Below are 27,385 nucleotides of genomic sequence, written 5' to 3'. Positions count from 1 at the left end.
CTAGCAACTCAAGTAGAAGTTCATGCTATACCCTTGAGGTCAAATTCCTCTTTTCTGAAAAACCTCTTTTTATTTTTAAGGTCTTCTACTGATGGTGTGAGATCTATTATCCTTTTCAAGAATAATCTCTTTTACTTAGAGTTAATTAATTGTAGATGTTAATCACATCTGAAAAATACCTTCTCAGCAAAGCTGGGTTGGTATTTGATTAAATAACGGGGCTCTATAACCTAGTAGAGTTAACACATAAAATTAACTATTATAGGAACAGTCCACCTAATGCTCCTATGAACATTCTTGCATGTGACCTTTGGAAAATATGTGTATTCATTTCTGTTGGAAGCCAATTTTCTGGAATTTAAGATAAGGATCTTTTCAGTTTTAGTAAGAGTTGCCACAATTTGCAGAGCAATGTCAATGAATGGAAATTTCAGCTGGTTGGCACAGTAATTGTTTCAGCACCAGGCATGAAATCCAAGCTAGGCCTATGAAGGTCCTTCCTGGGATACTTGCCAACTCTTTCAGAAAGATGTTTATTTTCCTGGGATCAAAGGCTCTTAGAACCTGGTAAAATGCAGAACAGCTGAAAGCCACTTAGATTCCTTCTGAGAAGGAATTCAAGAAAATCTGAGAAGGAAAGAGACAGTTCTAAAGAAGATACTTAAATCCATAGAGATGCATTTTTCTTTATAAGCGACTGTTTGTTATGTGGCTGTTGAATACTTGAAATGTGTCTAGTTCAGATTGGAAAAGGAATGTAAAATATCTCATTAATAGGTTTTTATATTGATAAAATAAGAAAATATTTTGGGCATGTTGGGTTAAATAAAATACACGTTCAAAGTTATATTCTCCTTTTCCATTTTTCATTTGCACTGTGACTATTAGAAAACTTAAAACGGCATATCAGACTTTCATTATATTTTTACCGGGTAGCACTATACTAAATAAACTTTTCTTGAACTGCAGTGTCACTTTCCAGTTATATGAGACAATCAAATATTATGTTTAATTGTTTAGAGATTATGTATATTTTTAACTTTCTGTATATTTTATTTTTTTTAACATCTTACACTGTAGATTTATCCCTTTTCTCAATTGTAGATGTCTTAAAATACATTAGATATTGGGAAAAATGACAAAAGATAAAGTGCTTATAGTAAAAACGATCTTCAACAAAGCTCTAACTTTGTACTACGTAAAACTTATTATTTCAAATACCTTTGAGATAGCAAATTCAACAAAAATTTTAATATAAACTTCTTAGAGATTAAAAATGCTAGATCATGTTGGATTCCTTGTTTTTAGAATCATCAGGCAATTATTATAAACTGTCATCATAGCTATATTTTATGTTCTACATACATTTTATTATAAGAAATAAAAAGTACAGTCTGACAGATTTCAATATAGCAAAAATGTTCACAGTTCTGTCTTAAAATTAAAATATTTAGTTAGACACATCAAAATATTGCAATCATTATATCTTTAGTTTTAAGGTACAGACTGTATTTGTAATATTTAACTACTTCTCTTTAGAAAAAAACCTGATTTTGCTTATGGTTTATTTGTATTAGTATTAGTATTTATAATAGCTTCCATAATTTCCAACTGATTAACATCACTGTTGCCTGAGATAGAAATACTATAGAAATACTAGTTAGAGCTAACAAGAAGCTGACCAAAGTCCTAAAAGGGAAAATGGGGGAATGCTATGTCCATAGGAGGCTTTTAAAAGTTCCCAAATATTCCTGGGGTCTCGAAGGACATGCACATGTGCAGGGCTCTATGATATCCAAGGAACACCTGAAAAGCCCTTAAACTCTCACTCTGGCTGATAAAAGACTGTGCAGTAAGAAATGGAAGGCTAGGGAGAGGTACAAATTGCCTTCCATAGTTTTAAAAGCACACCCTAAAACATACAAATGCAAAGGATAAGAGATGTATTAGTTCAGTATATTTAAGGGAGTTTCTGTTCAATCAGTAGTTGACCATTACCTGACTGTACAGAGACCACAGTAGCCATATATGATAAGGAATACAGACTTTATAAAATGAATATAAGAAAATCACTAAATAAACAGAAAAAGCAAAACACAACAAAACAAGAGCTGTTGTGGAGGGGGATCTGATTTGCAGAGATGCTACTATATTCTACCTTAAAATTCCAGTTTTCTGCAAAAAATTATGAGACATCTGAAATAAATTATGATTATGTGTATAAATGTCTTTTTCTGTATATAATAAAGATTAGAGCAGAAGTAAAGTAAATGAATACAGAGAATAAAGAGAAAAATCAGTGAAACCACTGATTCATTGAACTGATCAACAAAATTGATAAATTTTAAGCTAGCTAGTATAGAAAAGAGAGAAGCCTAAAATTACAACAATTAGGAATAAAATAGGGAAAATAAATGCCAATCATACATAAATAAAATGATAATAATAGGGTACCATAAAATTATATTCTAATTATTTAAACTAGATAAAATGGTTAAATCTCTAGAAGATTACAAACTGCAGAAACCAACTCTAGTAAGATGGAAAAGCTGAATAGACCTATGACTAGTGGCTGCCATAATAGAATACAAAAATTTGGTAGCTTAGAAACAACAGAAATTGGTTTTTTTGCTGTTTTAGAGGCTAAAAGCCCAAAATAAATATCACTGGGCCAAAATCATCAATGAGACTTTTTTCTGCCACAGACACTAGATGAGAATCCATTCCTTACTTCTTCCAGGTTCTGGTGGATGCCAGCATTCCTAGGTTTGTGGCTGCATTATTCTGATTTTCAAGGCCAACATGATCAAATGTCTCTTTGTTCTGTCTTCAAAATGCCACCTCTTTTGTGTGTATGCATTTTCCCCTTTCATCTGTGTCAGATCTTCTCTTACCTCTTTCTTGAAAGAATACTTGTGATATGGTACCTTTAGAGCCTACATAGATAATCTAAAATATTGTCTTCATCTCAAGGTTCTTAATCATGTTTGCAAAGGCATCATCATGAGGTCATATGCATGTGTTTTAGTGACTGAGTCCTAGCCCTTTTGAGAGGATTTATTCTGTTTAACACAGTGTTAATGTGAATGACTCAGTATTCCACATAATGAAGCATTCCTATAACAAGTAATATATTAAACTGATACTCCAAACTTTCTCAGCATAAAAGCCAAGGCACTAGTGAAGCTGATTATTTCTATAAAAAGGTAAAGAAGAATTAACATCAATCCTTTAAAACTCTTTCAAACAATAGAAGTTCATTTTCCAACTCATTCAGTGAGGCTAGGAATATCCTGAAACTGCAACCATAAAAAGATATCACATAAAAAGAAAATTTTGCACCAATATCTCTTATAGTAATGACATATAATTCGTAGCAAAATAATAAATTCAGCAATATATAAAAAGGATTATACACTGTGACTAGTGGGATCAATCAATGTAATACCTCATACTAAAAAATAAATGACAGAAGCAAAAATGACCATTTCAATAGATCCTGAAAAAACATTTGATAAAATGCACCACAAAATAATGATACAATCACACATATACAGACACAAATAACACAATAAACTAGGAATAAAAGGGAACATTCACAATTTGATAAAGCATTGTATGAAAAATTCATACTTTTTAAAATTATATTTAATGATGGAGTTCCCATCGTGGCTGAGTGGTTAACAAAGCCGACTAGGAACAATGAGGTTGTGGTTTTGATCCCTGGCCTTGCTCAGTGGGTTAAGGATCAGGCGTTGCTGTGAGCTGTGGTGTAAGTTTCAGATGTGGTGGCCTGGATCCCGAGTTGCTGTGGCTCTGGTATAGGCCAGCGGCTACATCTCTGATTAGATCCCTAGCCTGGGAACCTCCATATGCTGCGGGAGTGGCCCAAGAAATGGCAAAAAAAAAAAAAAGACAAAAAATAAATAAATAAATTAAATTAAATTATACTTAATGATGAAAGACTAACTACTGTCACCCTAAGAAAATGAACAGGACAAGAATGTTGGTTCTCATTATTTCTATTCACCATTATAATATTATACAGTTCTAGCCAGGGAAATTAGGCAAGGCAAGGAAATACATCCATATTAGAGGAGAAGAAGAAGATAAACTATCTCTATTCACCAATGAGTAATTTATTAAAAAAGCCAACTTTTTGAACTAAATGTTTAGTAAATTTATGAAATGAAGATCAATATAGAGTGTTTTAAATTTTTATATAACTTCAGTGAACAATCTGAGATATAGAAAACAACTTCTTTTATAATAGCATGAAGAAAAATAAAATACTTAGGGATAAATTTAACAAAATAATTCAAGACATGCACTGATAATTACAAAACATTGGTGAACAACAGTAAAGACTGTAAGAAGCTTTATATCAAAAAATTTAAAAAAAAAGCTCAATTAAAAAATGGGCAGAAGATCCCAGTAGACATTTATCCAAAGGAAACAGATGGCCACAAAGCACATGAAAAGATTCTTAACATCACTAATTATTAGAGAAATGTAAATCAAAACTTCAGTGATTCCCAAATTCACACTGGTCAGAATGGCCATCATTAGAAGTCTACAAATAACAAATGCTGGAGAGGGTGTGGAGAAAAGGAAACTCTTCTACACTATTGGTGGGAATGTAAATTGGTACAACCACATGGAAAACAGGATGGAGGTACCTCAGAAAACTAAATATAAAACTACCATGTGATCTAGTAATCCCTCTCCTGGGCATATATCAGGACAAAGCTTTCATTCAAAAAGCTAAGTGCACCCCTTTGTTCATTGCAGCACTATTCACAATAGCCAAGATATGGAAACAGCCTAATTGTCCATTAAGAGATGAATGGATTAAGAAGATGTGGTATAAATAAACAATGAAATACTACTCAGCCATAAAAAGAAAAGAATAATGCCATTTGCAGCAACATGAATGGAACTAGAGATTCTCATACTAGGTGAAGTAAGTCAGAAAGAGAAAGTCAAATACCATATTATATCACTTATCTCTGAAATCTAAAATATGGCGCAAATGAACCTGTCTACAGAAAAGAAGCTCATGGACATGGAGAACAGACTTGTGGTTGCCAAGCGGGAGAACGAGGGAGTAGGATGGACCAGGAGTTTGGGGTTAGTAGATGCAAACTATTGCATTTGGAATGGATAAGTAATGAGATCTTGCTTATATATAATCACTTGTGATGGAACATGATGGAGGATAATATGAAAAAAAGAATATATATGTATATGTATAGCTGGGTCACTTTGCTGTACAGCAGACATTGACATAACATTGTAAATCAACTATAATATCTTTTTAATTAAAAAAAAAATAAAAAAAAATTACATGGTGTGGCCAGAGTATCAACATCTTTTTTTTTTTTTTTAATGTGTATATGGATATTCAATTGATCTAGCCAGCTTGAAGGATGTTTAGTGGGTGACTTGGGGCACTTCTTCCCCTACATTTTCAAAAGGGATTTACAGAGAGTAGTCCAGCTACAAAATCCGAAGATTTTTAGGCTTGAAATGTAGATGTTGGGTGGGTAATGTGTGTAATAAAACATTGCAGCAGGCTTCCAAGTGTTTAGGTGGTTTAAAACTTCGTAACTGTTTAGGAGAAGCCTTTTATGTCCTGGTTAAAAAATGACCAACTTCTGTGAGACCAGCTCAGGAATACCAAATCTGAGAATCAATCCAAGTGGATTACTTTGATGTGTTCCTTTGCCCTCTACTTTAATCGAGGTATCATGAAGTAGCTTCTGTATCCAGTTTCTTCTTCTGGGAATGGGCAGGCTTTATATAGTCCTGGTGTTGGGTTTCAGTCCTGCTGTCCAGTCCCTGTATGGAAATCACAGTACATTTTTCGTTGACCAATAGTAGGGCCTTAGTCGTAAGTGAAATGACAATTATATAAGTGGATCTATTTCTGGAAATCTGTTATGTTCCATCAGTTCATTTGTCTGTTCTGTCAAATCATGTTGTCTTGATTATGCCTTTAAATCATGACACTTGGTTTTATATGTTCTATAACTTTTTTTCCCTTCAAGCTAGACTTAATAGTAACCTGAATATTCTAGGGTTTTTGTTTTTTGTTTTTTTTTTGCATCGTTTTTGTTTTGGAATCAGCTTATCTATTTTCACAAAACATTTTCTGAATGTTTCAGATTTCCTCGACTCAATACATCCATTTTGTGTTAAGAATTATTTTCTGTTAGCGCATTAAATATGTTATTTTAATGTATTCCTGGCTAATATAATTTCATATTAAGGAACTCTCCCCATGGGGAATTCACTTTTCATTTCAATTCAATCTGGAATTTGTAGAGCCTTTCGAATTTGTGGATTTATCTTTTTTATCAGTTTTAGAATGCTTATAGTCCTTATCTCTTTCTGTATTGCTTCTCTGAGTTCGTTTGTGAATTACTTCTTTTTGCTACTCCAATTAGCTGCATGTTAACTATTGTACTATAATTTTTATCCTTTCTAAAATGCTGTAGTATGAATGTTTTTTTATCAATCTGAAAATCCGAATTTCTACTGACCTTTTATTGTTCTGTCTTCAGTTACATTTATTTATTGAGTGCTTAGTTGCACCTTTTTAATTTATAATTCTAAATATTACCCATTTGTTTCTTTTTAAGGCTTTTATTCTCTGGTGAAATTTTCTGGTTTATTTTCATTTGCTTTTTCTACAGCTGTCCTCTCATTGTTGACTGTTATGATTAGTATTTTTAAGGAGCTTATTTCTGTTGTTTATTTGTTATCTTATGCTTTAGTTACAAACAGATGCCTCTGAACATGCCTAGAAATTTTTACTTGAATCTTGGACATTTTGTGCCATATTTTAAAACCTTTCATTATTGATATTTTATGGTAGTCTTTGCTAGGCAGACATATTACAGATCAACCATGATAATCTTACTAGGGACTTAGGTGAGACTGAGTTGAAATTTTGGTAAAGTTCTGTCAACATTTTGTTTTCTTTAGATTCTCTATGGTGTTTCTGGTGAGTCCTGAATTATAAATATTTTTATCTTTAGAACAATTAAATTGGTGAACACCCTGATCTGCTTACTGGAATATTTATACAGGTGTTTGTTTAATTTTCTAAACTTCCTAACATGACTTCAGTTAAAGGGGAAAATGGCAATGTCTCAGACTCAGTTCCTCATTTTTTGCTTCTAAGTAGTTAGTATCTCACCTTTAAGCCTCCAGATTTTTCTCCCCAATAAGCTCCTGAAACCTTCAGAATTCTCTGTTCTGTAGCATCACTATGAACTAACAAATCCTGGATTCAAAGCCTCTTGCCCTGTACTCAGAATATTGTGACTGTTGACTGTAGCATTTCCCCTCCCTCAGGGTTCTTAGATCTCCCAGTGCAGTAACTTCAGCATCTCTCTGACATTAACCAAACAAAAAATTATTGTAGGATTTGATATATTTTGTCTAGTTTTAAGATTGGTTTCTCTAGAAACATTGTCTTAACACCATTTTCATAGTGCTCAAAATACTCTGTCACATTCATGAGCAAGACTAACACCAAGATGTTTTTCTTTTTCAATGAGAGGAAACTTACTTTTCATTATATTTCAAATATATTTTATAATTATTATTTAATTTTATGTATAAAAATAAAAGTAGTTAGGATGGAGTTTCTGTCGTGGCTTAGCGGTAATGAACCTGACTAATATGCATGAGGACTCAAGTTCAATCCCTGGCCTTGCTCAGTGGGTTAAGGATCCAGCGTTGCCATGAGCTGTGGTGTAGGTTGCAGACTCGGCTCAGATCTGGTGTTGCTGTGGCTTTGGTGTGGGCTGGCAGTAGCAGCTCTGATCCGAACCCTAGCCAGGAAACTTCCATATGCCACCTGTGCCACCCTAAAAAAGACAATAAATAAATAAATAAAAGTAATTAGAGGAGGAGTTAAGTTTTGTGAAGAATTCTTTTTTCTTGATTTTCTTTTAACCTCTGAGTGTGGAGGAGAATTGCCTGAGCTTAAAATGTCTGAGTCAGTATTCATTTGATAAATATTAATGAATATTTATGTAGACTAGGAAAATAGTACTGGACCCTGGAACTTAAGGGCAACATTTTACTGCAATTACATTATATAACATTACATTAAATATGTCATATTATACAAATATATGGCATAGATAGAGTAAAAGTTTAAAGGAATATTCACTGGGATAGAGGGATGATTTAATGTACCTTAATATGAATATGTATTTTAGTTACATTATAATTACATATTTGTCCTTCAACTTATGGTTTTAGTTGCTATTATTATGCCCCATATGTACAACTGTGATAAAATGCATAGTGACCAGCTGCCCCTTCTGTTCTGACACTCTTGTGAGTCGTTTGACAAATTATTATTTTGGACTCTGCCAGTAGAGCCTGTTCTGTCTCCAAAATGCTGCTTCTTACCCTTGCAGCGACATCATGTTTTCCTTCAGAGTCATGCTGTTGCTGATTGCTTCATTCTACCCCAGTCTGCTCCTGCTTCTCCCTGCCATTGACATTTATACCATACTACTTCATATTATGCTCTGTGCATCCCTGAAGAATTAATCCTGCTGACTGTTATATACTTCTCCTGTTCTAGATCATCATACTTCCCCAGATTTAACATTCAGGTAAAATTCTTTGACGATTGAAAAGCCCTGTATGGGTGAGTTATAATGAACACAGTTTCTCCCTCCACAGTGACTTCTTGGAGGCTTTATTTTTCTGCCCTCAAGTGTAGCTTGCATGAGTAGAAAATGCAGCCCTTCCTCAGACTATGTGAAAGAGAAGCATTGAGTCACAAACTCAAAAACAAATGGAATAAATATTTCCACGTTAATAAATTACGTACGTTTTAATAATCTAAATAAAATGCTCACAACCTGATCATAACTTTGACATCTCTAAAAAAAATGTCAAAGTAATTATTTTGGATTTTTGTGCACTTCATCATTTACTCCATGAACATCCACAAACATTTTGCCATCTAAGGGTTATCTCATTCACCTAGCCCGATTAAACAAATCCTTATTATGATCATTTAAATTAGCACACAAAAACAAAAGTCATATTCATTCACAGTATGCTGAAATTGGCAATGCTCACCTGAATTTGTTCAGATAGGTCAAAGTTACCCAGTCTGAGGCCTATTCGAAGTAGTACAGAGAGGAGAGGAATGTGGCATATTTGGGACATTGAAAGAAGTACAAGAAATGTTGTTTTTCAATACATGGGCTCCAATTGTCAATTTTTATGGATTGTGTTTTCACTCCCTTATACTCATTATATTCTGCAAATGCTGCTCCCCTGCTTTAGAGGACTATCTGAGAAATTATCTAATTACTCCACTTTTTTCCCTTAATGTCCTTTGTCCCTGCTTTTTATTTTTGCCTTTTTTTTTTTTTTTTTTTTTTTTTTTGGCTTTTTAGGGCTATACTTGGGGCATATGGAAATTCCCAGGCTAGGGGCGGGCCAAATCAGAACTACAGCTGCCAGCCACAGCCACACCCACATCAATGCCAGATCTGAGCTGTATCTGTGACCTATGCCACAGCTTGTGGCAATGCCAGATCCTGAACCTACTGAGTGAGACCACGGATCAAACCCCCATCCTCATGGACACTATGTCAGGTTCTTAACCTGCTGAGCCACAATGGGAACTCCTTTGTCCCTGGTTTTGATTATTTTTTAATTATTTTTTTTTTATTTTTTGGCTGCACACATGGCATAGCTCCCAGGCCAGGGATCAAACATGTACCACAGTGCCAGATTCTTAACTCACTGCGCCAACAGGGGAACTCCTGTTTTAGATTTTTTTTCCTCTTACATTCCCTTTGCCATATTCAGTGTACTTCAGTAATAAGAGGATATACGTTTGTTCTATATTTAATTTTCTGAAGAACGTACCTACTGTTTTTCATAGGTGCTGTACCATTTAACATTCCCACCAAAAGGTCAAGGCTTCCAGTTTGTTCACATCCCCATTTATGGATATATATCTGCAAGAATTCAATGCAGAATCTCAAAGATGTCAACTAAATTTTTCATCAACAGATGAATGGATAAAGAAAATGCGATTTATACATGCGATAGGATGCAATTCAAGCCTTTAAATATGAAATTCTTCCATTTGCAATAATGTAGATGAACCTTGAGAACAGTATGCTAAGTCAATAAATCAATAACAGGACAAATACTATATAATTCCACTTATAGGAGGTATTTAAAGTAGGAAATCTCATAAAGCAGAAAATATAGTTATGGTTGGCAGGGGCTGGGAATGGGGGAAAAAGGAGTTGTTGTTCAATAGTTATGCTAGGTGGATTAAGTTCTAGAAATCTGCTGTATAACCATGATTCCTATGTTAACAATATGGTATTGTGCAATTCAATAAAAAAGTAAGTGTTCTTACCAGAATAAAATAGAGGGACACGAGATTTGGGGATGTGTTAAATATAAATATTACCTTCACTGTGGTGATGATATAACAAATGTCTGCAAATGTCCAAACTCATCAAATTGTACATACTAAGTATTTTTAGTATGTTTATCAATTATATCTCAATAAAGCTGTTACAAAAAAAAAAGGAAAGAAAGGGGGAAGATTAAATGTTCTTTGAGTGAGAAATGTAGTGGATTCTGTGTTCTGTCACCCTTGATTTATTATTGCACCCTTAAAAATTTGTCAGCAACAGTAGCTTTTAAGTTTTTCAGATTAATCACTATATGCCCTAAATAATCTGGAATTCAGCAGTGAAGGAGGACTTGAGAATGAAAGCATACTGACTGCAGAAGCTTCTTTTTATTAATTTTATTGGAGTATAGTTGACTTACAATGTGTTAGTTTCAGGAGTAGAGCAAAGTGAATCAGTTATACGTACACACACACACACACACACACACATATATCCATTCCTTTCCAGATTCTTTTCCCATGTAGGTTATTGTATTGAGTAGATTTTTCTGTGATATACAGTATGTCCTTGTTACTTAATCTATTTTATATATAGTAATGTGTATAATTAAAGTGTTTAGTAATTAAGATAGCCACTTGTGGCATTGCTAGAGTAGGATAGATTGTAGGGCACGGCATCATATACTTTCCATCTCAGTCTTTTTTAATAATTGTATTTATCTATTTTAAGTTAAGAATTTAAAGTAAGTTTTAAGTAATATAAATTAATTTAAAAGTTGTGCTTCTTAAATGTTTCTCTTAGACAAATACCATACGATATCACTTATATCTGGAATCTAATGTATGGCACAAAGGAAACTTTCCACAGAAAAGAAAGTCATGGACTTGGAGAACAGACTTGTGGTTGCCAAGGGGGAAGGGGAGGGAGTGGGAGGGACTGGAAGCTTGGGTTAAATAGATGCAGACTGTTGCCTTAGGGATGGATTAGCAATGGGATCCTGCTGTGTAGCACTGGGAACTCTGTCTAGTCATTTATGATGGAGCATGATAATGTGAAAAAAAGGAATGTATGCATGTATGTGTAACTGGGTCACCATGCTGTACAGTAGAAAAATATATATATATAAATAAATGATAAAAAAAATGTCTTTCTTAGATACTCCACTAAAATACATTTGTAAATATAAACGTTTTAGAAATTTCTGCAAAAAATAATCTCCTTTTGAGGACAAATAATACACTTAACTTTAGTCTGTTCTATAGTGAAGAATTTTGTTTAATTTTATGTAATTCAACATTTCCCAAACTTATCTGGCCACAACAAAATCTATATTGTTGCATAACCCTTCCTAAAAAATCCTTGAATTCTTTCTCAGATTATATTTTCTTCTAACATAACACTTATAATCATATCAGGGAATCAGTTTCCCTTCAGACACCTAAAGGTAGTTACTATACAAAAAGAGATTAACACAACATCCATCAATTGTATCTCCAGTTTATCTTTTATACTATTTTCAGGGCTGGCTTTCTAAACCATATGTTAATCTTGTGGAAAAAATGTCAAAATAATACCCTTTTGTGTATGTATTCAAGTTTATATTCATATTTTACTAAATATTTGTGTATGTTATGATAATGAGTGTTATGACGTATATTCAGTATAATTTATCATGTAGAAATCCTGCTAAATTTTAGTCATACTGAACCATTTCCCCAAAGTAGTCCCTTGCTGTATTTTAACTCCTTAAGCTATGTTATCTTAATCCCTCTGTATGCCATTTGATTTTCTGTTCCACCAGTCAGAATCATAGGCATCTGACCTAGTTGCACAGTATTAAACATGTTTACTTAAATATAACCTCCCCTACAAGCCTTGTAGAAACTTGAAATTTACACAGATCTTTTGTCTGTGTTCCCAGAGCTCATGAGTTGTATCTCAATTATAGAATGTATTTAAATCCAAGTTATTCTTTAGTTTGATTATAGCATTTTTGTCTCCCTCAAATTTAGTGCATTGTTGCAATTATATGCTGTATGCACTGTTTGATAAATAGTGAGAGCCCATATTTTCAATGATACTCTCCTAATTATTTTTCCCTTTTGTCTTAAGTGTTCATTATGTGAAACATACTTTGGGTCTTTGTTTCTTTTGCATAAGTAAAATACTTAAAGGCAAAGTATTCAAGTTAGAAATATTTTTAAATACCATGGAGTACCAGAAACAGGACTAGGCAACAGGAGACTTAATATAACACTTCTTATATGGAAAGCATTTCTAGATCTTTTTTTTTTTTTGACATTTTTAGAGAAGCAATAGTAATAGACGGAACTGCACAGAAAGTCTACGAGTCTAGTTTCATTCAATAGTATTTGCGTAATTAAACTTGATAGAGCAACAAGGGAGGCAAATACATTTTTCTTAATGTGAAGACTTGTGTGCTTGTAGATTTCTGATACTTTAAGTTCCTATTTGTTGACCCATGGAAAATAGAAATTTATGCACCGTGAATGTCCAACCAGGCTAAATATGTCTAGAAATATAACTTTTCTGTCATGTCCCATTATATGGGTGAACAGTCAAACAGGTGAAAAAACAAAAGACTTACATATTTTAGAATTTTATACTGAAGATCTCTTTTAACAGACATACAATGAAAATCTAAGATGAATAATTGAAACCTTTGGGGAACTTCTGAACACATCTGTCATTGCTAAGTTTTTTGCATACATTTTCTCATATTTTTATGTTTCCTTAAGTCCATATTCAGTGAAGTAGTACTGCTTCAATTTATATCATCAGAGCTCTCTTACATTTAGATTTGTTCATTTCCTAATATTAGCACATTGATGTTATATTTTGCATTTGGGGTCTGAATTATTTAGAGAAAATCATTGATTTTCATGTCCTTTGAATTTGGGAAATTACTTTATGTTTTATTATGGAAAGGAGGAGAATGTTAATGAAATATTTGTTAACTTTTAGGTGTTGTCCAAAGCACACACTTTTCTAGGGAAAAACGACAGTATTGTATAAATTTTAGAGACAGAAATACTTCTGAGTCAAATGAAATACTTATTTCTGCTAAGTGTTCCTTTTTTGCTATGTTGGTGGGGTGGTAAAGAAGCTGAGAGGGACTTTGCCGCTTTAGATATCAAGTGTAGAACTCTTCTATACAAATTATAGCTACCATGTGGTGAATGATGTTCTCCAGTTTTCATGTATTTAAATAATATGCAACCGTCTTGAAACACAATGTTTTCCAGCATTCATGATTTGACTGGCAAATGACTCAGTTGAATCTATCTACATTTTCAGTATGACTGAGATCCTAGAAAGCCACTTATTTATTTATTTATTTATTTATCTTATTAGGGCCACACCCATGGCATCTGGAAGTTCCCAGGATATGGGTTGAATGGGAGCCATAGCTGCCAGCCTACACCACAGCCACAGCAATGCCAGATCTCAGCCTCCTCTGCAACCTACACCATGGTTCGTAGCAACACTGGATCCTTAACCCACTGAGTGAGGCCAGGGATCGAATCTGCATCCTCAGGGATACTAGTCAGATTCATTTTTCCGGAGCCACAATGGGAACTCCTGAAGTGGGCAAGCATATGTGGCCATGTTAAGAGATATCTTCATAAAGACCAACCTAGCATGTTTTGTTTACTCTCAGAGGTCAGAATTTAGATAATCCCTATTTAGTCAGATACAATCAGTATCCACCAGACATACCATTCTATGTTTTCTTTCTTATTTTCTGACTTACTCTTTTCTTTGATGACCTGCATTCTTTATTCCTTTCTACTACAAGTCTAGTGAAGTATATGTCTTTTGTGTGTCTGTGTTAAGATAGAGAACATATTTTCCTCTTTATTCTTATACCTTACCTTTTCTCTGTGTTACCTTCTATCAGGGAGTCACAGACATCTACTTCAGAAATATCACGAGTAACTATGGAAGTGGGAGAGGGGGTAGAATAGTGTGCATTGGCTCTTGAAGGTTTTAGTCCAGAGATTTTACATATCATTTCCACTCACATCTCATTAGCTATTAGAGTGAAATACAACCCTACTTTTTGACTAGATGGAAAACAGAAATGCTGTAGATTTTTGATGAGAATGCTAAGTTAAATCCTAAAAAAACCCTGTTCATCTGCAAAATAAAATGTTATTAAAATACAGAGCTATAATTCAGCTTACTGCAAAAAGTAACTCATTATATTCTATGTAGGACCTGCTAATGGTCACAGTAATGTGGCTAACGATGACAGAAAGGAATGTGCATAAACCACCTTATCTAAGAGTTAGGAAAGCATTTCAGGAGGGATTACCTAGCTTGTTTCTTACATCAAGGCTGGCATTAGGCAGGAATAATACATTTTGGTGTAATTATTCTTTATTCCTCATGACTTATTCTCACCAGCAGATATGGATCCTGGAAATGTAAAATATTTTTGCTTCTTACTGGCAAAGTTGAAGTTGGATATCTCCTTTTTTAAGAAATAACTTGGCTACCATTAATCTACACTGAGTATGCTAGGCAGGATTCCAGAAGAAAGTTAAAGCATATTGATGTCTTCCTTGTGCTTGCAGAGTTCATGTCAGCCATAGAATCAGGAAGATTTCATACGGAACATACTCCTTCTCTGGTCCTCTTTTTTTCTGAGGTTTAACTATTAAATTTATAGCCAATGTTGATATGGTTTTCCTGGACCTGGTCCACTTGTTCTTTACAACAGCAAGTGTGTTTATTAGAGTTTTAGTCATCTGGATGGTGCAATATGGATCATTCCATAGGGTTAAAGCCCTAAAAATAAGATATTCATCTAATGTTGTTCCCTTCTTTAAAGTGTTGACTTCATTCTGCTATCTTCCTTTTTCCTGAACTTTCTGGTGCCTCTAATGTAATTTGCTATCTCCATTAGATGTTGTCCATAATAGTTCTTAAATGTTAACTTTTAGAATTGCCCTCAAAGAACATATTGTAAGATTAATGACCGTGCATTTATTTGGGTCTCCCAACACATTCTGTGAAAACCCACAGTTCAACAACAAAAGCCAAAACATGAAGGGTAATTGTTGTGGAGAGTATGGGTCACAATCAGAGTGAAGAGGATGTTCCCAGAAAAGGGTGGTATCACTTGTTGTGTCAGGAGCTAAACAACCAGAATGGCATCCGTGCATGGGGGTAGTCCAGCAGGGATGCCAAAGCTCAATTAAGTTGAGAAGCATGTCTTTATGAAGGGATTGCTTGGTATAGCATATTGTATTTCAAATAGGTGAGAGGGAATTCATTTGCCAGATTTGGACACATTACATAGTCAGAGGCAAGCAGAGAGAGGAAGATGTCCTAATGGAGGAGGATATAGTAGCAGAGGTGAGAGATCAATTATATGAGGATGGGAAGAGGTGATAAAATAGTATACATGTTAAGGATAATTGGAGCCAGGTTTCACAGTTTCTCCAGAAGGGCATCATGAGGCAGTAGATTGTCAAATTACTTTCAGGAAATTCAGGAATAAGTTCTTTATATTCACTATATGTTCAAAATTTACAATTTTTACAAAATAAAGTATGCAATTTAAAAATGATTTAAAAAGACCTCCCTGGACTCTTCCAGTTTCAGATCTGACATGTTAAGGGCTCAAATGGTATCACTTCTATCATGAAAACAATTTAAAAAATTAAATTAAAAATCAATGATGGAGACTCTCATACTAAGTGAAGTAAGTCAGAAAGAGAAAGACAAATACCATGTGATAGCACTTATATCTGGAATCTAATATACAGCACGAAGAACCTTTCCACAGTAAATAAAATCATGGATATGGAGAACAGACTTGTGTTTGCCAAGGGGGAGGGGGAGGGAGTGGGATGGATTTGGAATTTGCTGTTAATAGATGCAAACTACGACCTCTTGAATGGATAAGCAATGAGATCCTGCTGTATAGCACTGGGAACTATATCTAGTCACATCATGGAGCACAATAATGTGAGAAAAAAGAATGTACATATGTATATGTGACTGGGTCACCTTGCTGTACAGTAGAAGATTGAGAGAACATTGTAAACCAGCTATAATGGAAACAATAAAAACCATTATAAAATTAAAAAAAAATCAGTGATGGAGTTCCCGTAATAGCTCAGTGGTAACAAACCAGACTAGTATCCATGAGGACACAGGTTCAATATCTGGCATTACTCAATGGGTTTAGGATCCAGCATTTCCCAGAGCTGTGGTGTCGGTTTCAGATGTGGCCCAGGATATCATATTCCTGTGGATGTGGCATAGGCCAGCAGTTATAGCCCCTATTCTACCCCTGGCCTGGGAACTTCCATGTGCTGCAGGTGTGACCCTAAAAATAAATAAATAAATAATAAAAATTTAAAAACTGATGTTTCAAGGACCCATTAGAGAGCTGAGTTTACAGGACAAACCACCATCCTATCCAGATATCTTGAAATACAGGGGTATCCATAAACTCACAACATAGATTTAGTTCCTAGGACAGAAGCCACAGGAACCATAAACCTTTAGAAACTTTTGCATGTTAATTAGATGAGATGAAGTGTGTAATAGCATAAAACTGTGAAACTCTTGGGGCTTCAGTGTTATGGGGGTCACCATAATTTTGTAGCTTTTACCTCCACCAATCCTGACAAAATCTCATGATGAAAATCCAATAAAGATTCCCTCTGGCTTTGACAAAAAAGAAAAAAAAAAGAAGGAAAGAATAACCATTTTGAAATACATCTAGGAGTTCCTGTCGTGGCTCAGTGGTTAACGAATCCAACTAAGAACCTTGAGGTTGTGGGTTCGATCCCTGGCCTTGCTCAGTGGGTTAAGGATCTAGTGTTGCTGTGAGCTGTGGTATAGGTTGCAGACATGGCTCGGATCCCACGTTGCTGTGGCTCTGGTGTAGGCCAGAGGCTACAGCTCCGATTTGACCCCTAGCCTGGAAATCTCCATATGCTGCGGAAGCAGTCCAAGAAATGGCAAAAAAAAAAAAAAAAAAAGAAATACATCTAGAGTGTTCTACGCAACTCGATTCTATGTTCTGTAGGTAAAGGCAAATGCCTTTGGAAAAATTTGACAAATTGGGAATATTTGTCTGATTGTAAAACTGTAGAAAATATACAAGATAAACCTGGAACATTGGTAGTGCCGGAAAGTAACCAGTGTTCAAAAAAAAAAAAAAAAAAAATCCCTCTTAAGAGTATACATCAAAGATATACTGAAGCCAGCTGAAAGGATTCCCAATGGCAAGCTGGAACAATTTAGCAGGAAAATCAAGTATCATTATATTATACTTAAATGTATAAAATAATTATCTATGTGTTCATATTGATGTAAGTAAATTATTAATAAATTAATAGTGGAAGTCACTAATCTCTTATAATAACAGAATAATAATAGGTATTTTGCCAAGGAGTTGGAGTATAACTCCTACTCCTTAAGTGGGACTTCCAAAGGCTACAGTGTGGAGAAAGGGATTATGGGTGGATAAGAATACCTTCCAGAGAAACCTAAAAAACACTGCCTCAGCTAGGTGACTAACATCAAAATCAACACTGATAAATACCCTTGATAGATATAATAAAATAGTTCTTTGTGTTTATTATCCACCCTTCCAATCCACAGCCCCCAAATCTACAGTTAAACTATCAGATAAGTTCTAATACAGCTGCATCCTACAAAATAACTGATCAGTATACCTCAAAATTGTCAAGGTAATCAAAAATAAGGAAAGTCTGAGAAACTTTAGGCTCTGAGATATGCTTACAGAGATAGGACTGCTAAATGCAATCTGATATTCTGGATGAGATCCTAGAATAGAAATAAGGATATTAGGTAAAAAACTGAAGTTCTAAATACAGCATTGATTTTAGTTTATGTTAGTGTATTAACATTGGTTCTTTGCTTGTAATAAATGCACCATATAATGAAAGGTGTTATAGTAGGGAAACTATGTGTTGGCTATTGCAGGGAGTCTCCGTACTAGCTTCAAAAATTTTCTGTTGATCTGATTCTATCCTAAAATACAAAATTTGTTTAAAAATCTATTGCTGAAATTACTTTATGAAAATTAAAATGTCATATAAAAAATCATTTCAAGAATTTTCTTATGGCACAGGAGGTTAAGGATCTGGGGTTGTCACTGCAGTGGCTTGGGTTGCTGTTGTGGTACAGGTTTGATCTCTGGCCCATAACTTTCCACATGCCGTGGGTGTAGCCAAAAAATATTTCACTGGGAAATTAAAAAGTCTGTTAAGTAACTCTTGGATGAAACTGGTAATCAAACCAAAATTACATAATATCTAAAACATACTGATAATGAAAATTCTGAATATTTAATATCTGTGGTTTCAATTGAACTTGTGATCATAAAGCAGGAAAACTTAAATATCTATATCCAAAAATATGACTAAAGATGATAAAACTAAATTGTCAATATGAAAACATATAGAATATACAACAAAATAAACTGGAGAGGAGACGTGAAACAATAGCAAAGACAAAAATCAATTAGTGGCATATATAGAAGTTATTACGTTTAAAGGATTTTTCTGAAAAAAGACATTTACTCAAATAAACAAAATACTTGCTAATCTAATTTTTAAAAAGGAAAATATTCTAAAATATGAAATTAGATGTTACAGAGGGATGAGCTAGTGTGGCATGAAATATTTTTAAAAATTATGAGATTAGTTTGCTTAATTCATATATTTTTAAAATAAGCTAAATTACATGGATGATTTCCTAGAAAATATAATTTACAAAAATTGACTTCAGTACAGTAAGTGAGTTTGATTAAACTTTACCATCATTAATTAATGGGTCAACCTAACATTTTGTACTTTTAAAAAAATAATGGTATATAAAGCCAAAAACATCACTTATGAAGTATTCTTGTCATGAATAATCCTCAATTTTATCACACATGCCTAATCACACATGCTTATGCCTAATTCTGTTTACAAAATATAGGAAAATTTAAAGGTAAATTTAAAGGTAAACATGAAAAAATACCTGAAAAAATGCAATATGTGTGTTAGTTTACAATAATCTTGGCAAAGTCTTTCAAAAGAAGAAAATATTAAGTAGAAAATAGTAAGAAAAGTGACAATGACCAAAAAAAAAAAAAACCAAATAAATGCTAGGAAACTGTTCTAGATAGACTAAAGAGCTCTAACAACTGAATGCAGTATGTAAACCTTGTTTGGTTCAGGAAAAATATAATCTTAACATTACATATATATGGTTAGAGTCTGTGTGTGTGTGTGCGCTCGTGAGAACATGCATGTGTGTAAATAGGGTAACAGTTAATATTTATTTGGTCATTTTTTATTTCCTTCAACACTTATCTATAATTGGCAAGAAATTCATAAGTATATGTTGAAATAATTTGGCTGTAAGTAAGGTGAGATTGTACTTCCTGATTACTCAGCTTGTGGTCCATCAACAGAGCTCCCCCCAAATATAGCTGATACAATGCTTGTAAATTGAATTTAAATATTTCCTCAATAAGCAGCAAAATCATCATTAAGTATTAACTTCTCTTAGAAATCTACAAATGTTAATAACTTAAAATTGTTAGTGCCAAAATTTAGTTACTCATTTTTTAAAAGATTAATTTAATTAAACACATCAAGGGCCCTCTCTAGTCATTATAGTACACCACATTTGTGGGGAGGGTCTCTAAATATTATTTATAATACTTGGGTTTCACCTTCTAAAAATATCAAATAGCCCTTACCATGCATATTTATAACAAAACTAAAGAAATATTATTTTCTTTGACTTTGTATATTATTCCCCAATTTAAGAAATGAGTGAAAGTCAGATGATACAGCACAGTGGAAAAGTCTTTAGTTAGCTAAGGATGGTTTAGAAAGATTCTTTACTCCAGCTGGGCAGCTGGGCAAACTGCAGCCTATGGACCAAAGCTGGCAAGCTACCTTTTTTTTTTTATATCTTTGTTTAACTTGAGACATAAGAATTTTTTTTACACTTTTTGATGGCTATATGAAAGTTAAAAGTAGAATAATATTTTGTGACATGAAAATTTATGGAATTTATGGAGCTCCCATTGTGGCTCAGTGGGTTAAGAACCTGACTAGTACCTATGAAGATGTGGGATTGATCCCTGGTCTTGGTCAGTGGGTTAAGGAAACAGTGTTGCCACAATCTGTGGGTAGGTTGCTCTGGCTGTGGTATAGGCCAGCAGCTCTGATTCGACCCCTACAGGTGTGGCATAAAAAGAAAAAAAAATTATGAAATTTAATTTTGTTGTTCAAAAGAAAAGTTGAATAGCAGCGACAAACCACAAACTAGGAAAATATTTACTGTCTAGCCTGTTAAAGAAATTTTGCTGACCCCTGTTTTAGAACCATTTGCTATTTATTACGGCCTTCTGCAAACATTCTCTCTCTGATATCTTAGCCCTGTGCATGGCTTGGGGTTATAACTTATTTCAACTGGAAAGGGTTTGGTACAAAGCAAAAGCTTCTCTCCTTTCAATATAAATAACATAAAAATGATACTACTTTCAGGAAACATAATAGCATAGAGATCATAATATAGGGGAAGTCAGTGATGCCATTTAACTATATATTTAAGAATATCCAGATGAAATACTCATTTGGAAGACTTTCTGTCATTATTTATTATACCTATACCAACTAAATATATGCTAAAAACAATTCCTTTCCGGGATGTATCCCCAAGATTAAAAAATGCATAATTCTATTGAAAGACACACAAGAAAGGTCACAGGAGTTTCATTCATGAGAGCCAAATATTAGAGTAACCTAAATTTCCATCAACAATAGAATGTATGAAGATATTGTTTTCTATGTAAGCAATATAATACTACATGTAATATGGAATAAAAGAATTACTGCCACATGCAATATCATAATGAATTAAATAATCCAAAGTATATTTGCACGATGCCATTTATAGGAAGTTTAGAACAGACAAACCTAATTTATCGTGGTAGGAGTCCAAGTAGTACTTACCTGTAGGGGAGTGTGACTAGGATGGGTGTTGGAAATGTTGTATGGCTTGATGTAATCAGTGCTTTCAATGACACATGCCGTATCTCCATCACTATCTCTACCTCTATTTGTATCTCTCTATATAATTATATATTCATAGATATATATACACATGTAAATATTATTTGGAATATATGCTTAATATTTGTGTATTTTAATGGTTATATGTTGTCCCATAATTTAAAGATAAAGAAAATTCAAATGACATAGTACAACTGAGAAGTCTTTAGTACTCCAGAATTGTTTGAAAAGATTCTTTGGATTAAAAAATACTAAGTAAGGGAGTTAACGTTGTGGCCCAGTGGTTAACGAATCTGACTAGGAACCATGAGGTTGCAGGTTCGATCCCTGCCCTTGCTCAGTGGGTTAACGATCCGGTGTTGCCGTGAGCTGTGGTATAGGTCGCAGAGGTGGCTTGGATCCCGCGTTGCTGTGGCTCTGGCGTGGGCCGGCAGCTACAGCTCCGATTCGACCCCTAGCCTGGGAACCTCCATATGCCACGGGAGCAGCCCAAGAAATGGCAAAAGACAAATAAATAAATAAATAAATAAGGAGTTCCTGTCATGACTCAGAGGTTATGAACCCAACTAGTATCCATGAGGACATGGGTTTGATCCCTGGCCTTGCTCAGCAGGTTAAGGATCCTGAGTTGCTGTGAGCTGTGGTGTGGGTTGCAGACGTGGCTTGGATTCCGTGTTTCTGTGGCCCTGGTGTAGGCTGCCAGTTACAGCTCCAATTAGACCCCTAGCCTGGGAACCTACATACGCCATGGGACAGCCCTAAAAAGACCAAAAAAAAAAAAAAAAAAAAAAACCCTAAGTAAAACCCAAACAAAAAAGCACTCATATATTTGGCTTCAAACTCCTGTAAAAAACATGTTTCAACATTGATTCATTTTCCTTCATATCCTTTTACAGATGCAGTACTGTACAAGGAGAGTAACGTTAGCCATCAGGCAAGTGTACTGTAAAAAAGTGAATAAAAAGTGAATTGAGATAGTATAGTGCTCCCATGGGGAAAGGGTATAAAAGATGAGTTGCTGAATATATGAATGGATTATATGAATTATATGGCTTTTTCATGTTCTGAAGCTATGCAATCATGTTGACATTGAGATGAGAATATAAACACAAACATTTTTAGGAAAATGGTTTCAAGAATCATTTGAACAGCCATATCACGTTCTTTTTGTGAATTCTATTTAATTGAAATTTTCATAGTCTCAGACATGGAACATATCAATACAAGTCTTAGAAATACAGTTCTTAGAAATCAGAGGGACTGGCAAAAGAATACAGTGTAGAATTTATACCATTTTGCTTAAAACACATTTCTGAAACAATGCTTTTCTGTTCTAAGCTCTGTCCTTTTGTCTCAAGGGATCACTTTGCAACTTCCTGTGTTCAGACAAATTCAGGCATTTCCTTGGATGCCATTTTAGTGACACTTACTGACGTTTGACCTGTAGTATTTCCCCTTAGGAGATGGTAGCATGAAACCTCTGTTTGGTTTCATGAAATTTCCTATGCAATAATCTAGTTTAATAGATTGACTCAGATTAGCCAAAATATGTATTTCCCACGGTTTAGGAAAGATTCCTATGCAAAAACCCACTATTAAATTTTGATGAGGGCTTCCCTAAACACAGCGGAATAGTCTGGAGCCCAAGCTTATTAGTGAAATCAACAAAGGAAACTCTAAGAAACTCATACACTATATAATGAGTCCTTTCAAAATGCTCTTGTAATTAAAAATAAAACCTTAACTATAGAACTGTATGAGGAAGAATTGTCAACTCCATAGACTTAAACTGAGGACAAGACTGGTCTTATTGTCAAAACAAACATTTTGCATAAAATTTCATTAAGCAGATAGCTTAGGGAATATTATTATGAAATTATTTTAGTATTTTATTTCAATGGACTTTGTTTTATTGAAAAAATCAACCCTTTTCCATGTAGGAGTTCATAATAAGCAAAATACTGTAGCAATCTCCTTTCATGTTTTTCCCTTTTTTTCCTTTTTTTAAAATCTAGTTTTTTTGCTAAAGACAGAACTGTTTCTGGAGGAAGGCCTTAAATCATGCTGCTATTTCTTCCCCACTATTTTATACACTTGAGGATGGAACTGGAAATGCCTTCAAATAGAAATTTATATCGGGGCATTAAATAACTTCAAATTCAATGTGTTTCTTCAAGGATGAACTAAGTGTTCATATGCAGGTTGTACTCAGTAGTCAAGCAGAAGCACACGGAAGATCATTAAAGAGGAGGAAAGGACTGAGACTTTGTACAGTTTTCAGTATTTCATAGCTTTGGTAATGACAAAAAAAAATTCTAGTAACTATTGTTTTTTATGGCCTTTTTTCCCCCTGGGAGTTACATTAATCAAACTTATTTTGGTAGCTTAAAACTGAACAAAAGGATATCAGTAACAGCCTGTATAGTTAAATGGAAAAATAAGCCAAAGGGGTTATATGTGAGCACAAAATAATAAATATTAAATTTATAGCAGAGAGCCACTAGCTTATGGACAAAGTTAAAAACAAAACAAAACTGATGCTCCAGACTGGATAATGTTTATGTATTTCTTACTAACCATTCCCTAATGGATAGCTCCAATGCATGGTGAGATATATTTTCATATAATGTTACTTTGCTGCTAACTGACTTTCTTGCCTGGTTTAGTTTTTATAAGGAATAAAAATGCTTGGAACAGAGAATTTTAGTAGAAAAGGAAACTGTGCAGAGTCATTCTGAAAGATACCATTGTAAACTAGCATCTCTTTCAGGATGATCTCTATATTCACTTGATTGTCATGTGAAATGAAATCATCTACTGATACATGTTCAAATATAGATGACAGAAAGTTTATGACATGATGTTCACACTTGGTTAGTTCTATAACCCTATTCTCAGGGTAGAAGTCAGCAGTACAAGTTCTGGAAGCAAACACTCCCCCTAAAGAGGTGTACAAGAGCGATCTAGATTGCATTGTGGTACATAGAATTTTAAAGCTGACCTGTTTGTACTGACAGAACAGCTGAATTAAGGACCTCATGGAGGACTTTGACACTGTGCCTAAGTGGCAATAAAAGCTATAATATTATTTCCTTTAAAAGCCATTTTGAGGATCTGGAAGTGAAATTCCAACTATATTTGCATTTGCAAATTTCAACATTGCTGAAATGCTATTTTCTCTGTGAACTCTGTAGAATGAGGCCAATCTGGAAAATTGGTTTTATAACTACTTACCTGAGACTTACTAATATCTATGGTTTGGCTTCTCTTCATAGATCACACATTTCGTATGACCTTTGTTAGCCACAGAAAGATTAAAATTAGCATGTAAATGAAAATGTTTGTGGAGCAACACCACAAATATTCACTAATAGTTGGCAAATCTCTAATATGGCTCTTTGCATCCTGTTGGTTAGACTTCTAAAGGGAAGAAATGCTGTTAAACTGAAGAAACATAGAGAAAATGTTTTGCTAGCAAAGTGTCCCAGAGAGTTAGGTATATTTTATACATATATTTATGAATAAATTAAATAATTTATATATATTTACAGTAGTCATTTTACTTTGAATTTCTAAGATATTAGGGAATCTTTAAAATGAAATTTCTGGCACTTGCATGGAATTTACACTATTCAGAATTTGTAATAATTTTATTCAAACTATGCTATTTGTAAAATAATAATAAAGTGAAAATGTAGAAAAGTATAATATTTTTGTGTAATGGATGAAAGATTATTATTTTCAGGATTTAGCTCTAATTTTGACTGCATATTAGCCCTAGGTATTACAAGTAACTATTTTCTGTTCACTATATCAAAACCAAATGAGTCCCTATTATTTAACAATTAGATAATGACTATTTGCTACATTTTTTGAAAGAAAGAAAATGGACTTCCCTGAAATAAATTAATGTAGATTGCTCTTAGAATTACGAATATAGTATTTTATATCAGAAACTATTAAGAATCAGGCTCAAATCTTATGCTTTTATGCAATTCAAAGAACAGTATTTAATATTCTTCTCTTGACCATAAAATATAGTGAAAAGGATGGATGGAATTACATCTCTTATTTTTTGTACAAGGAAAATAACTATACTTTTATCCATTTACTACAAATATGTCTTAATAAAATAAAAATAGACTTTAATGCATACATTAAATATACTTTTAGAATTACATTCAGTAAGCTCTATCAATTATATTATTCTATCTATATATATTTTTTAAAATAGAGTTAAAAATAAAATAAAATAAAAAAATAAAAATAGAGTTTTGGAAAAATAGTAGTAGGAAAAGATGCCTTCTGTGTCACCTATTTGCTTTTCTCTGTAATGTTTTCCCTTTTATTAATGTACTACTACTTTGATGCATCTGTGTCATCATGTACCTCAGTAATTCTCAACCTTAGAGTGAAAGTAGAATTAAATGAAGGGTTTTAAAAGGCTACCAATATATGGTCCCATCCCAGATAATTTGATTAAATTAGAAGGAAACTAGCCTAAGTATTGGTATTACAAACTTAAAAAAAAGAACAAATTAAAAAAACCTCCCAAGTTGACCCGAATGCACAGACAGATTTAAAAATCACTATTATACAGGACTAAGCATAAGCATAATTATTGTCCTATTATTTATCATTCTAAATGAAATCATATTAGATATACCTTATGTTATATAGCAAATATTATCATCCCATCCTCATTAAATAAAAAATAAGTTGACAAAAACTATTTGTAATAGTGAAAACATGGAAACAATGCAAGTATCCATCAACAGATGAGGATTGGAAAAAAAAAAGGAGAGTCCCCAGTGTGGTGCAATGGTGTCGGTGGTGTCTTGGGAGCACTAGGATGCAGGTTTGATACCTGGCTTGGCACAGTGTGTTTAAAGATCTGGCATTGCAACTGCAGCTTGGATCTGATTCCTGGCTGGGGAACTCCAAATGCCATGGGGCGGCCAAAGCAGAAAAGAGAAAAGAAAAGAAAGTAGAGAAAGGGAATAGTATTCAGCCGCCAAAAGAGGAAACTTTTTCAGTTTTAAAACATGGATAAAATTTGAGGGCAATATGCTAAATAAAATAAGTGAGACTTAGATAAATAGATTATCTCACTTATACATGAACCAATAAAATGACCTCATAGGAACAGAGAGTCAATTGTTGGTTGGGGGGAGGGGAAGGAGGGATAGAAATGGGTAAAAGTGTTCAAAGGGTACTAACATCTAATTATAAAATTAGTAAGCTCTGGGGATCTAATGTACAGCCTGGTGACTGTAATTAAAAATGCTGTAGTGTATATTTAGGAGTTGCTAAGAGATTAGATCTTAAATGTCCTCACAAGGAAAAATGAAGATAATTATGTTAGTTGAGAGGTGTTAACATTGTTTTAATCATACACACACATACATACACACACATTTCATGTGGTACACCTTTAATTTATATGGTGTTATATGTCATTTATATTCCAGTTAAGGAAAATGAATAAATAAACAATTTTTTAAAAAAGAGTTAAGCCTTAATAGTATGTAAGAAGTTAGTTTATCTGTTTTTTGCAAACTGGATGCCAGAATCCTGACTCAATCTATTGTGATTTATTTTCAACTTGATGGTTTTATTATTAACTTGGAGTTTACTAAGTCTGAAAAAAACAGTGTGTTTTTTTTTTTAACGTGGCCCACATTCAGAAATGATAACTATATAAGACAAATATGCATTCAAGAACACTGAATTCTATATAATAGAATTCAGTTTCCTTATCACTGAAAATCTAGCAAACGATTTAGTTATAGTATCTCTTACTATTACTGCAACAACAATAATAGGAGATCCCAGATATAGAGTGCTAACTAGAGACAAAAGTTGCTT

The sequence above is a fragment of the Sus scrofa genome, chromosome 18 (genome assembly GCF_054392235.1).
Source record: "Sus scrofa isolate SSC_HxYL_T2T_F1_AM1 chromosome 18, Sscrofa_HxYL_maternal_Yorkshire_Landrace_v2.0, whole genome shotgun sequence".
Classification (NCBI taxonomy): Eukaryota; Metazoa; Chordata; class Mammalia; order Artiodactyla; family Suidae; genus Sus; species Sus scrofa.
Note: the sequence above shows the minus strand (reverse complement) of the source record.